The 12,984-nt window shown below is 40.2% G+C and overlaps 1 protein-coding gene and 1 long non-coding RNA gene across 3 annotated transcripts in view; one reads left to right on the top strand and one right to left on the bottom strand.

Annotated features, from left to right (window-relative positions):
- The window catches only part of ZNF638 (zinc finger protein 638), a 102,357-nt gene extending 97,088 nt beyond the window's left edge, over positions 1–5,269 (bottom strand). The window contains exon 1 of the mRNA XM_054701716.1: positions 5,221–5,269. The gene's annotated coding sequence lies outside the window, so the exon portion shown is untranslated. The remainder of the gene's footprint in view (positions 1–5,220) is intronic.
- A 244-nt stretch (positions 5,270–5,513) lies between these two features.
- On the top strand, positions 5,514–12,148 carry LOC119259855 (uncharacterized). 2 transcript variants are annotated; one of them, XR_005128591.2, is made up of 4 exons: positions 5,514–5,585; positions 9,382–9,495; positions 10,564–10,688; positions 11,337–12,148. It is a non-coding gene; the product is annotated as an uncharacterized LOC119259855 (long non-coding RNA). The 2 variants fall into 2 exon arrangements; XR_008554239.1 differs by lacking the exon at positions 5,514–5,585 and adding an exon at positions 8,503–8,538.
- The last annotated feature ends 836 nt before the right edge of the window (positions 12,149–12,984 follow it).

Raw genomic sequence — 12,984 nt, 5'->3', positions numbered from 1 at the left:
CCTATTTAGTTGTACCCCAAAGTACAAACATTAAAATTAATGGTAAGGCTTTCTTGTCTGGAGACATTCAAGACATGTGTTTCTATACAATGTAGATTTTCAAAATGGAGGTTTTACAAAACAGCACAAAATGAGATTTATAGAAAGACATTAAGTAATCACTTTAAGACTTGCTTAAAGTAGGGGGTTGGAGGGTTGGACAAATCTGCTGTATATTGGGATAAACTTAGGAGATGTAAACACAAAGTTAGCAGGCAAATAACCTTCTCGGGCCTACTTTCTATGTTTGAAATGTCTGATGTGATAAACTACATTAGGTTCAGAGTATTCAGTTTCTGGGATTTTAGTTAAGTATGATAACTTTAGTTATTTATGTATGATATATATGTAAAAATATACAAGTATGTACTGAGTATTTTGACACGTAATCTTTCTAAATTTCTTATATTTTGATAAGATTCTGCCACAGGAATAGATTTAAAGACATAACTCAACACTGCATGACTTTAAGAAAGGCCAACTGGTAAAAATAATAATTACATTTTAAATGCTGAACAGCAATGATTTTTTGCTAAGTGTGCAAATAACTTGATCATAATCCAAACATAAAGGTTGCAATTCTGTCAAGCTTTTCAGTCTGGTAAAAATTCTTTATATTATCATTGACCGAAGTTTTGAGAATTAAATTCTTAAATATTATCCTTTTGAGTTTCTGAAATGTACCTACAAATGGTCTAACGTAATAACAGTAATCATCGACACAGTGTAAGTTGGGCGATATGCTTAATAACTTATAAGCACTGCTTCATTTAACCCTCACAAGCCCCTGGGAGGTAAGTACTACCATTAGACCAATTTCACAGATGAGAAAACTGTACCTAGAGTAGATCCAGTTTGTGTTCTTATTATATTCTACTGCTTCAAAACTAATGGTTAAAAAAAAAAAAAACTGCAGCAACTATCAATATATGCAATGAAATAAAGCATGGTAACACCTCGGTTCAGTAATTATAAGATACCGCCTACAAAAGTCCACATTTTTATACAATTTGCAGTCCTGGTATCATAAGGTGTTTGCAAATGGAAGAAGGGTAAATAACATTTCTATATTCATAGGTAAGTGGATCCTTGCGACACAAAACTAACTAAAGATTTTTTAAATTTCTAAGCAATTTTGAAGAGATGGGACCTTATCTGTCAGAGTACAGACTATGGGAAAGGTACCAAAATAAGACAATTCAAATGAAATCAAAGTGTTTCTTTCTAAATGAACTACCTACACATGGGCAAGCAGCTTTGTTCTGAGATGTTGTCTAAGCTTCCAGGTTCCTTCTCTTTCGTTGCCTGCTTTCTCTTTGTCTGCAGGTTTGAAGTCACTGCACACATCTGCCTTCCAACCACATGAAGGATAAAAGAGAAGGCAGGAAGAGAAAACCCAATTCTTTTAAAGGATGCTCTTTCCACAGGGATAATATTATCCCCAAGGGAGCAAAATCTAGTTCTTGGGGGATACAAGGATAGAAGAAAAGTTAAGTCTTTTTGTGAATAAATCACAGATACTCAGATACAGTGTACAAGCAGCTATAGAATGGTTTTTATAACTTCATGGGGGCAACTAGGGGGAAAATGTTTTAAAAGGCTCCTTACAGAACTGATAACGAAAAAAAAAAAAAAAAAAAAGATTGAGGAGGCCAGCATAAGAAGTTGCACATCTCTCTTCTGCTCCTAAGAACTTAGTCAACAAAGATAAACGTAGCTGCCAGGGAAGCTAAGAAATAGCTTTCGGACTGGGTGACTATAGCTCAGAGTAAATTCAGTTTCCTGCCCTATGAGCCTTTTCATAGAGCTACAGAGTGTAGCTGGTTACATGACAGTTGGTTAACCTCACAGCAAGCAAGCCAAGACACCACTGTGTGAGCAGCAATTTCTTTTATGACCAAGCCCTGGAAACCACACAGCCATTTCTTCCATGTATATATAGGTATCCAGCCCAATCCTCATACAATGTGAGTGGAGCCGACATAAGGGTGTGAATACCAGGAGCCTAAATCTGGGGACCATATAGGAAATTAGTTTATTATTTGGAAGTAAATCAGAAGTTCCCCTATTTGACTAAATGGGAAAACTAATGTAGTTAAATTCTAGTTGTCCTCCATGGCCCTGGTGAAATGCTAAATTCATTGCCGTCTCCTTTGTGATTCCACATGGCACTACTACTTCTCCTAAGTATAGTGCCTACCACACAGTATAGTGACTCACTATGTCTACGGCTGTCTCTCCAACAAGAATAGAGGACTGAGGCTTACTTATTTTGATGCTCTCTAAACTCAGGGCAGTGTTGAACTTCAAAAAACTATCAGTCACTGTCCATTTTGGTAGGGAAACCAAACTGGGATCAAAGTGGGAAGCCTTTTAAATGATCTCTCTAGCTCACTGCTGATTTGCCTCAAAAATGTACATAACTTGCTTGAAACAAGCCAATAACTTAGCAAAGAAAACAAACTCAGAATACAAATTTGGAACCTGAATATGTAGTTGTGGATAAAAGCAGGTCTAAGCAAATTGGAAAAAATAATCTTTCAAAATTGATGACTCAAAACTCTACACGTGCTTTTTCTTTTACCTCTGTTTTGCAAATTTCTTTAATATAGTGTATTACCACAAAATGTTAGAAAACTTTAGGAAATATAAGTGTCAGTGTTGCATTCAAATGATTATCCTGACATACAAACTATTTTGGGGTAAGATATAGTATACTATACAATTCTAGAAAGCACAATCACAGTGCAAATTTTTTAAAAAAGAAGAACTATTTCCCCAAAATTCTTTAAATCATTCTAGTCTCACAAATTAGTACTAAACATGTTCTCCTTACCACCACAAAATTGCCAGAGGCAAAAGAGAAAGAACTACTTTTAAAGCTTCCTCACCTCATCTCCCAAAATACACAAAGTTTAAACAAGAAGTCACTAGGAATCTTGACAACTAGGAGCAACAAAACACTACTCAAGTCCTCTCAGCATAGGCAAAAAAAGTTTATAGAAAAGATAAACTAAAAGTACTTTTTTTTATTTTACAAGAGAATTCACAGCATCATGGGCAATTTTAAAGGATGCATTAAAAACACTTAATACTTTTTTCTAATTGTTGGATAAAACAGAGCATCATTTATATTCTCCAACTGCCTAATAAGAACAATAACTGCAGTATTCTAGGATCTTCAGTACGCCCTCATTTTTAAAAATCCATAATTTTCTGATCCTCTGAACGGGGGCAAACTAAATTCCAGCACCATACTTTCAAGCCAACAATTCCTTTTCATAATCCTTACGGGATAAGAAATAGGTAATCCTAACCAACAGAGGCTTGGGGAAGGACAAATCAGGCTGGAACTATGTCACCAGAACTTGAACCCGGAAAGGAGCGCCAAGAAGCATGACACCCTAGGACTTCGGTTCCGCAAAAAGGTCTACCATTCTCTCCACTACAGGCTCCCACCAACTCGCACAAAAACACAAAGATTGGAAGAGGATACAATTCTGGTTATTGGGCTGTCAGAACAACTTAATTTAAAAGTCTGCTTAGATTCCACTCCTAGGTATTTACCCAAAGAACACAGAAACATCAATTCCAAAGAACACCTGCACCCCTATGTTTATAGCAGCACTGTTTACAATAGCTAAGCTTTGGAAACAGCCCAAATGCCCAAAAATAGATGACTGGATCAAGAAGATGTGGTACATATACACCATGGAATATTACTCAGCATTCAAAAAAGATAAACACATGCAATTTGCAGCAACATGGATGACGCTGGAAGGGATCATGCTCAGCGAAATAAGCCAGAAAGAAAAAGAAAAATACCGGATGGTCTCACTCATAGCAGGGATGTAGAAAACTTAAATAAGGGACCAGGAAAATGAATAACTATAAGAAAGTGAAAATCAAAATCAACAAAAACTATGAACCAGAGACACTTTTTGGGGGGTGGGGGGCGGGAGGGGAGGGATTGGGGTCAGAATGGGGGGATTGCAATTGTATGGGGAATATAAAAATAAAATTTATTAATTAAAAAAATAAAATAAAAAAAAATGCTTGGTAGATGAAAAGTAGAAAGTAAAAGAAAAAAATAAATAAATAAATAAAAGTCTGCTTAGCCTGCTTCCGCGAGAGGACTGGAGGCCGACGCAGGCCACAGAAGAAAGAGCTGGTGCTGCTACGAGTGGACCCCGCAGGGACGTGAGCAGGGTCATAACAGGTAAGCAGCTCGCCTTCTGGGGACTCTGGGAGCAAACAAACGACTGCAATAAACAACCCGACCCGCCGGGCGTCCTCCAGCTCTCCCCGGGGGGAGAGCAGTCTCTCCAGCGCAGGGGACCATGGGGTGTCCACAGGCTGAGCGGTTCTCCCCGAATCGCCGACTTTCCCTCTGCTATCAAGTGGGATTCGGGGTCCTGAACACCCGCTATTTACAGCATTCCAAGCCCTGGAATCTGGGTATGCAGTTGTGAATGAATGCAATCCTAAGCAAATGGAGGGGGTGAAAGCGAGGGGGGGGGGCGGAAATCCCTCAAAATTGGGGACCTCGAAACACTAATGAACGGTTCCTTTTCTTTTTCTGTGCTTTAATAAATCCCTTTAATGAAAGGAATCCATTAGCTAAAGTACGACAGCCTGAAACTTACTGAGGACGCAAAGTGTCAATTTGCATTCAAATGACTACACTGACATCCCAAACTATTTCTGGATGAGATACAGCGTATTATGCAATTCTGCAAACCAATGGGTTTTTCTAAGAGCAATCTAGTTCAAGCTCGTCGGAGCCTTTTCTACGACTGATAGGCAAACACCACGCTCTTTTGCGACCCTCGTCGCCCCCTCCCCATGCCCCCTGCAGGGGAACTGGTCACCTACTGCACGCAGCCTGCAGGATGCCCGCGCCCGTCCAGACCCGGGAAGGAAGAGCTGCCGGGACCGGGAAGCCGGACAGGTGCCGCCCGCGAGGCTTTCCGCGGCTCTTCGCTGACCGCCCGCCGCCTGCGCGCACAGAAGTCGATCTGGGCCAAAGCCAGGCCGAGGGCGGAGGGGCCGTCACCGCTGGGCAGCCCGGAGCCCGCGACGCGCGGATGCGGGCGCGGACCCCGCCGGCCCGCCCGCCCGCCCGCCCGCTGCCAACTGCCCCTGAGGACGCTGAGGCGGAGCCAGGCGGCCCGGGCTCACCGCTTCAGCGAGTCCGAAGTCCCCGGCGCCGCGGTGGTCTCGGAGACCCGGTTCGCCGCGGCGGCCCCGGCTGCTGCCCGGGTGGAAGCCTCGGCAGAGACACGGTCCTCGGGCATCGCCGGCGGCAGGCGAAGCACCAGCGCGGCTCCCAGCGCCGAGCGCTGCCGCCCCCGCGGCCCCCGGGCGCCCGGACGCGCTCTAGGGCCCGCCCACTCCCAACAACGGCCAATGGGCGTGGAGCGCGGGAAGCCGGGGGCGGGGCGAGAGCAGGAGGAGACGCCCGCGCCCCCGAGGCTCCCGGGGCCGGGCCCCCAGCCCGGGGTCTTCCAGGTTTCCCGGTTGCCCACCTGGGGAAGGTGTGTCAGGTGAGTGAGGGGCAAGGAGGCCAAGCACATTCCAAAACTTAAGATCTGTGAGTCTAAGACCTTCGGGACATGCTTCTGTGGGATTTTTGCTTTGCTTTGCTTTTCAGACAAGAACGCTGGCTGAGTGCCACCCATGGTTATTCAGGACACGAGGGAATGGAAAAAAAGCCCCATTCTTTTAAAGGATCTTCCATTCAGTGGGGTTGAGCAGATTCGGAGTCAGGGTATCTAGGGGAACCCATGCAAGATGTTTTCCCATATCAGCTATAATGTTTTGCAATAGAGGCTGGGAGTAGAATCGGGGAGATTTCAGCCAGGCCCGAACTATATAAATTTCAGTTTTGTCATCCTGGAATTCTGATGGCCGTGACTCACTATGGAGAACAGAGTACATAGCAATTTTCTTTTTCTTATTTGTTAAAAATGACTATTTAAAAACTTAAATTTTTTAATAGTGTCAAGAATATATGATATACAATGAGAAGAAAACCTCTATTATCTTCTGCCCCCCAGTTTTCTTTTCTCTTAGGCCACTAATTTCACACACACCATACACAGTTCAACAACCAAGCTTTTCTTCTCCTACCAGTACATAGTGCACTGTTTTTCATTCTTTTAATGATCATGTAGTATTCCATTAAATTAGTTTTTGCAGTCCCATTAAATTGTTTTTTTCCCACTCTGACACAAAACTCAGAGATCTTCCTGCTAGACTGAGAGGTAGGTGCAACCCTTCACAGGTTGAAGGATACAATCTGTGAGATTAAAGTTGTGACAGGTTCAGAAGCCGATGCCCCCTTCCAGTTCACTGGTATTGAAAAATATTTCAGCTCTTATACTCTCACAGGTAGATTGAACTGTTTGCTGGTCACATAGGGAGGAAGTGCTTTGAAGATCTTATATTTAAAGTTGAGTTCTAAAAAACTCCAGTTGTGAAAACAACATGAACAGATTCTAGACTATACCTCATCTATTAGTTCCTAAGCCTGGAGAAGGGTAATGTCAACTCATCATGAGATAATTTGTACAATAAATTATGAATCTGGAGGAAAAACTCAGAGAAGATAATCTTGGGAAATCTTGGGGAAATGATTAGCCTTGCTGCTAGACTAATTGGAAATTACAAAAGAGAATCTTGGCAGAACTAAGAAAAATAGCTAAACTCATACACTGATAAAATTATTTATTAGGACAACTATTTTTGAAAATACAGTGGCAAAGCACAAGATCTATAAAATTATTCATGTATGTCCCATAACTCACAATTGGGAATATAGTCCCTCAAAATAATACAAATAAGAAAATCAATTTTCACTAAATGTTTACAGCTGCACTATTCATAATGCAAAACAAAACTGGAAATAACTCAGCTACCTAATAGTTGGGAGGATGTATATTAAAATAGCAAATAGATGGGAAAGTATATGCAAAATAAGGAGAAAAGTAGAATTGAAATTAGTCTGTAAATGCTGATAAGCATACAAAAGTAAATATACATTGTTGAGCATAATGAAGACATTTACTATTTACTAATACAGCCAGCCCTCTGTATCTGCAAGGCTCCACATCTGTGGATTGAGCAAACCTGGCATCTAAAATATATAATATGTATATATTTTATACATAGTATAAATATAATAGTTGCCTATAATAGTTGCTGCATTGATATTGAACATGTACAGACTTTTTTCTTGTCATTTTTCCCTAAATAATTCAATATGACAACTAGTTACACAGCATTTATATTATATAGTCATGCATTGCTTAACAAAATGGGTGTGTTCTGGGAGATTCCTCATTGCAATATCACAGTTATACAAACTTAAGAGAGTGCACTTACACCAACCTGCATTGTATAACCTACTACACATCTAGGCTGAATGATCTAGACTGTGCTCCTAGGTTGCAAATATGCATAGCATGGGATTGTACTGAATGGTGGAAGCAATTGTAACACAATAGTATTTGTGTGTCTAACATAGCTAAACATGGAAAAATACAGAATAAAATCTACACTTGTAGGGGACTTCCTGTGAAAGGGGTGAGCAGAACTGGAGGTTGCTCTGGTGAGTCAGTGAGTGAGTGGTGGGTGAACATGAAGGCGTACCACATTAGGGTGCACCACTGTAGACTGCATAAACACTACATATGTACGCTACACTAAAATTATTTTAAAAATTGTTTTATTTCATCAACCATAACCTCGCTACTGTAGTCTTTTTACTATATAGACTTAATTTCTTTTTTACTTTCAGATTCTTAAAATAACAATTTAAAACACACATTGTACACTTACACAAAAAGTTTTTATCTATAAGCTTTTTTCCATTTTTAAATAAGTTTTTTCAAACTTTTTAAACTCTTGTTAAAACTAAGACACAGACACACATGTTAGCTACAACCTCACTAGGCAGTAGGAATGTGGGGACCACCATCGTATATGCAGTAGTCATTGACTAATACACTGTTATGTGACACAAGGTTGTATTAGATATTGTAAGTAATCTAGAGGTGATTCACAGTCTATGGAAAGTTGTTCCAGGTTATATGCAAAAACTGTGCCATTTTATAAAAGGGACTTGAGCACATGTGGATTTTTTTTAATATTTTATTTTATATAATTCTTACATCATTTTTCATTTTTGCACAATGTATGCATTTTCATTTTGGTTATATTCCCCATACAATTGCACCCCCCCTTATTTTGACCCTAATCCTTCCTCTCCCCCCATCTACCCACCCCCCCTCCTCCCACCGTAGTGTGTCTCTAGTTTATAGTTGCTTGTTGATTTTGATTTTTACTTTGTATTAATTAGTCTTTTTCCTGGTCCCTTACTTAGGTTTTCTAAATTCCTGCTATGAGTGAGACCATCTGGTATTTTTCTTTTTCTTTCTGGCTTATTTCGCTGAGCATGATCCCTTCCAGCTCCATCCGTGTTACTGCAAACTGCATGTGATTATCTTTTTTGATTGCTGAGTAATATTCCATGGTGTATATGTACCACATCTTCTTGATCCAGTCATCTATTTTTGGGCATTTGGGTTGTTTCCATAGCTTAGCTATTGTAAATAGTGCTGCTATAAACGTAGGGGAGCACATGTGGATTTTGATGTCTAAAGGGGAACCCATCCTCCATGAATACAGAGGATATATTCTACTGTAAATGGAAGTAGGATTCCTCTCAGGGGCAAAGAATAACTCTCTGATAAGCTGTTTCTGGTATAAGGTGAGCCTCTGAAAACAGGGGTATGAGTGGAAACCCTCGTAACACAGGAAGAGCTGCTCAACATGAAAGCATGGGAGGAACTTGTTTTTGCTCCGGAAACAGGGAGAGAGGAATGGGAAGATTGGACACGCAAGAAAGGAATGGAGAGAGAAGGCAGGAGGAAGTCTGAGTTGCTGCATAAAGTGAAGGATTAGTGGGAAATCTCTGGTAAAAGGATGGGAAAATGGAATTTTTAAGGAACAGGAATATCTGAAATATACATTTTAAGTTGTTTCCCCAAATCTTAAAACATCACGAAAGCTTGTATAAATAGTTTTGCAGAAACTAAAGAACAAGCTGAGGTTGAGGCCATTAGAACAGTGAAAAGCATACATGGAAACAGAAGAATAAGGGCCCCTGGGAAATGACTGGTAATCTTGGGGATAGTCTTATTTAGATTACTAGGGGAAGGGAGTTTCTAGCTGATACTGTCTAATGTAAGGATAAGAAGATAACATGAAGTAAATGTAGGTATTATGAGTTTATGAAGGGCTTAAATGTATGAATTTTTTTAATTATTTTTTTCCTAGCAATATTGACCCCTTCCCATGCACTGAAATAGGATGAATGGATCCTGGTTTAGCACTTTTCACAGGGAAATTCAATGGTCATGATGTTCACATGCATCCTGGAAATAAATGAAGGTAATGGAAATAAATATGTAAGATGAAAAAATTTATCCCCACTCTCTGTTAGTAGCAGGACTAGAAAGAATTAGGTCAATCATACTTAGAAAAATTATTCCATGTGGGTTGGAGTGTTATTTTAGAAAACATTGTAGCAATAATTTGATCAAGAAGTCTGGTCTGTGACAAAAAGTCAAAAGAATTCTTGTGTAAGTGAGTCTTAGTGAGCAGGTTGAATTTCTTAAATGCCCAACACTAGAATTCATGGCGTCCACTGACTCAGGCCTAGGAGGGTTACCAACCAGCCCTAAGTTACAGATGGCAGGTCTTTGGCACAGGCTTCCAAGTGATTTTTTCAAGGTTATAGAACGAGCCAGAGGGTAAGCTGAAATTAGAACTGTACCTCATACTCCCATGCCGGCTATATGATAACTTGTGTACTGTCAACAAAGAGTTGAGGAATGAAAGGTTAACACAGTTTTATAGCTAAAAGTGTCTTGCTCAACAATTGCAAATGCTGCTGGAAAAATGACCCATCAACAGTAACAACATGGGGTCCTTAAACAAAATTCCCAGGAAAAAAAATTCCAACTGTAAACTTTTTGAAATGTGCAGCTCCACTGTCATGAAGCTACAGCTTGTATAATGCCAATTCCAAGGCCTCCACTTGCAAGTAAAGACACTCAACACTAATATCAGCAGATTTACAGGATCTTTCAAAAGTGTGGAAATGTTTCTTAAGTGTAGGATTTTCTGGAGACTCGTGCTCTTGTTGATAACTTTCTCTAAGTTTCCTTTCTGAATTAGAAATAGAAAGTAGAGTGGGATAGTCACACAGTTAGATTCCCATGTCTCAGCTACTAAATTTATGTCTCTGGGTACCCAGGTCATGGAGGGATTGCCTAGCAAGTTGCTGTTCTTGAGCTACTGTGCTCACATTTTTAGAAAAATAACAAAAGCTAGTTAGTACCACTGTTAGGTGACTCTTCTCTGGAATAGATTCTTGCATTGTACTGATCTAGTCAACAGAAAACTTTTTGAAAATTTGTTTTCAGCAATGTTGTTAATCATATTCCCACTTTTCAGAAAGGGTTCTTGCCGCGGACCAGCACAACAGTGAACGATGAGGCTGTCTTAGGATTGAGAGACTGCGCAGGGTGGTCAGGGATTCGGCTGAAGAAATGACAAACAGACACACTTCAAGAGAGAGTGTAAATCTGAGTGCCATTTTATTTAAGTTAGTTGCCAGTATATATATGTTTCCAAAAGCACAGAACAGTGAATGGATTTAGCTTATCACTGAGTGATTTACCTCATTCCTAAGTAGATAGACCATTAGTTTTGTTTTTAAACTATATGATCGCATTTTTTGTTTTACTAACTACTTTTTTTAATCTAAACTATATTTTAATTATTACAGGGTTTAGTAACGTTTCATTTGAGTCAGTCTTGTGTTAAGGATTTCATATGATTTTTTAATTAACAACAAATGACCTTTATAGAAGAAAGAAGGAAGTTTAGAAAGACAATAAAGGGATAAAGTTTGTAGTTCTAGAAAGATGAGATAAGGTTTTTTAGCTCCTGGTGGTTGTAATCTTTTGATAAGCTTCTGTCTTATCTATGTCTTCAGGGAACTTTGCTGTACTCCCCTGCGCGCTGGTTCCTTGCCCAGCTGGACCTAGGGACCTTGGCGAAAGCCATTAGCCCTAAAGGTCACTGCAGGGGGAGGTGCAGCAGGTTCTTTTTGTGATTGCTATGAAAAATAGTTTAGTACTTACAGTCCAGCTCTATGTGGGAATATCACAAACCATCTCAGACTATGGACTTTCTGACTGCTGCTTTCCTCCCCTTCATATTAGGCTGCATCATGACTGCTTCTGGTCAGTTCTACAGAGCTATGCTTTCTGCAAGACCCCAACCAGAAAAATAAAATTTAAATGTACAGTAGAAGACAGAAAGTGATAGGGTCACCAATTATTTTTCAGTGAATTCTCATTTAATCCCCTAAACATTCATATGAAATCATATTACAGAGGCCCTGTCAAAAGCAAGAACAAGAGAACTACCTGAACAAAATGCATATTAAAAGTATCCACCAAAAAATCAGGGCTATTAGTTCTATTATCCTTATGTAACAGGGTGGTCCCCAGGAAAGGGGGAGGTTCCCTGCCCCACCCAAGGGAGGGTGGAGCTGAGCAGGAAGAGGAGAAGCTGAAGAAGAGACTAAGGAAGGAAGGAAGCAGGATGGAGCCAGGAGACCTGGAGGAGGCGCATGGAGCCTAGAGACACGTAAAGAAACCGCGCTTGTCTTTTGGTCGTGGACTGGGTGACACAGATGTGGGTGAGACCCGTGGGGAGGTGACCATGGCAGCTTTTATCTTGATGTTGATTTTGCTCTTTTCCTTCCGGGCTTGTCCGGTTGTTTGTGACCCTTTGCTGTGGGTCCCCACTGGAAGATGCTTTAGACTTTTAGCAGGCTTTGGGGCCTTGTTCTGGGCCAATCCCATTTGGATGGACTTTTACCCACGAGGGGATGGGTAACTTTGGGTGCTTCATTTAGAAACTAGACTCTTTGCCTTACCTGTATTGTTTCCTAGTTTTATTAAAGTTCCTTCCCATTAAAGTCTCCTATGTTTTGTGTTGATGCGGCGGATGGCAGAACCCATGTAGAATAGGCAGGTTTGCGGGGTTTGGGCTGCCCCTCTCCCTGTCCTATAACACTTATGGACGATATTTTACTAATATAAAAATAACCCAGTTATCATGGAAGTGAAAGAATGATCCAAATTTCCAAATTTGCGTGGATTTTTTTTTTCTCCTTCAGTCACTTTTAGCATAAATATTTTGGCTGTTACAATCATTTTTCCTTTTAAACAGCACAGTGACAGGTTTGGACTTTCTCGGGTAAATAAATGTAAATACGTAGGTTAAGTACATTTGGGTTGGGAAGAGGCTGTAGCTTTTTCCACAATACCTTTTGAGCATTCTTGGCCATTCTACTCTAAATTCTAGTAATATATGGACTTTGTGTCTGCCCACCAAAACAGAAAGGCCATATTTCACATAGAAGGAAAGAGAACTTTAAAAAACTCCATGAGGTCAACAGTGTGTTTGGGTTACCTCTGTTGCTTACATTGCTCCTTTCTCAATTTGATACATGCTATGTTTTACAGTCTTGGATTTCTATTTCCAACCCTGGTTTAGCAGTTTCTATATGTACAATTCTAACATATGGATTTTAGTTGATGCATTCATCTATCCATCTACTCACCAACATTTTTTATCACCATGATGGATATAAGCATCCCCTGACTTTAATAAGGTTGCAGTTGAATAAGGAAGAGCCACAGTGACAGACATAATGTGGAATATATGACATAATGCTAGAAATAAGCTTTGGGGTCAGAAGGTACAAATCCTGCTCTGCCAAGTTCTGAGTGACCTTGGTTGAATACTGAACTTTATCGAGTTTAAGTATCACCATGTAAGAAAATAAATGTGGCAGGT

This window comes from Talpa occidentalis, unplaced genomic scaffold (assembly GCF_014898055.3).
Source record: "Talpa occidentalis isolate TD23 unplaced genomic scaffold, MPIMG_talOcc4v2.1 talOcc4.5, whole genome shotgun sequence".
Lineage (NCBI taxonomy): Eukaryota > Metazoa > Chordata > Mammalia > Eulipotyphla > Talpidae > Talpa > Talpa occidentalis.
The sequence above is the reverse complement of the archived record's forward strand: the minus strand, read 5'-3'. Positions and strand labels throughout refer to the sequence as shown.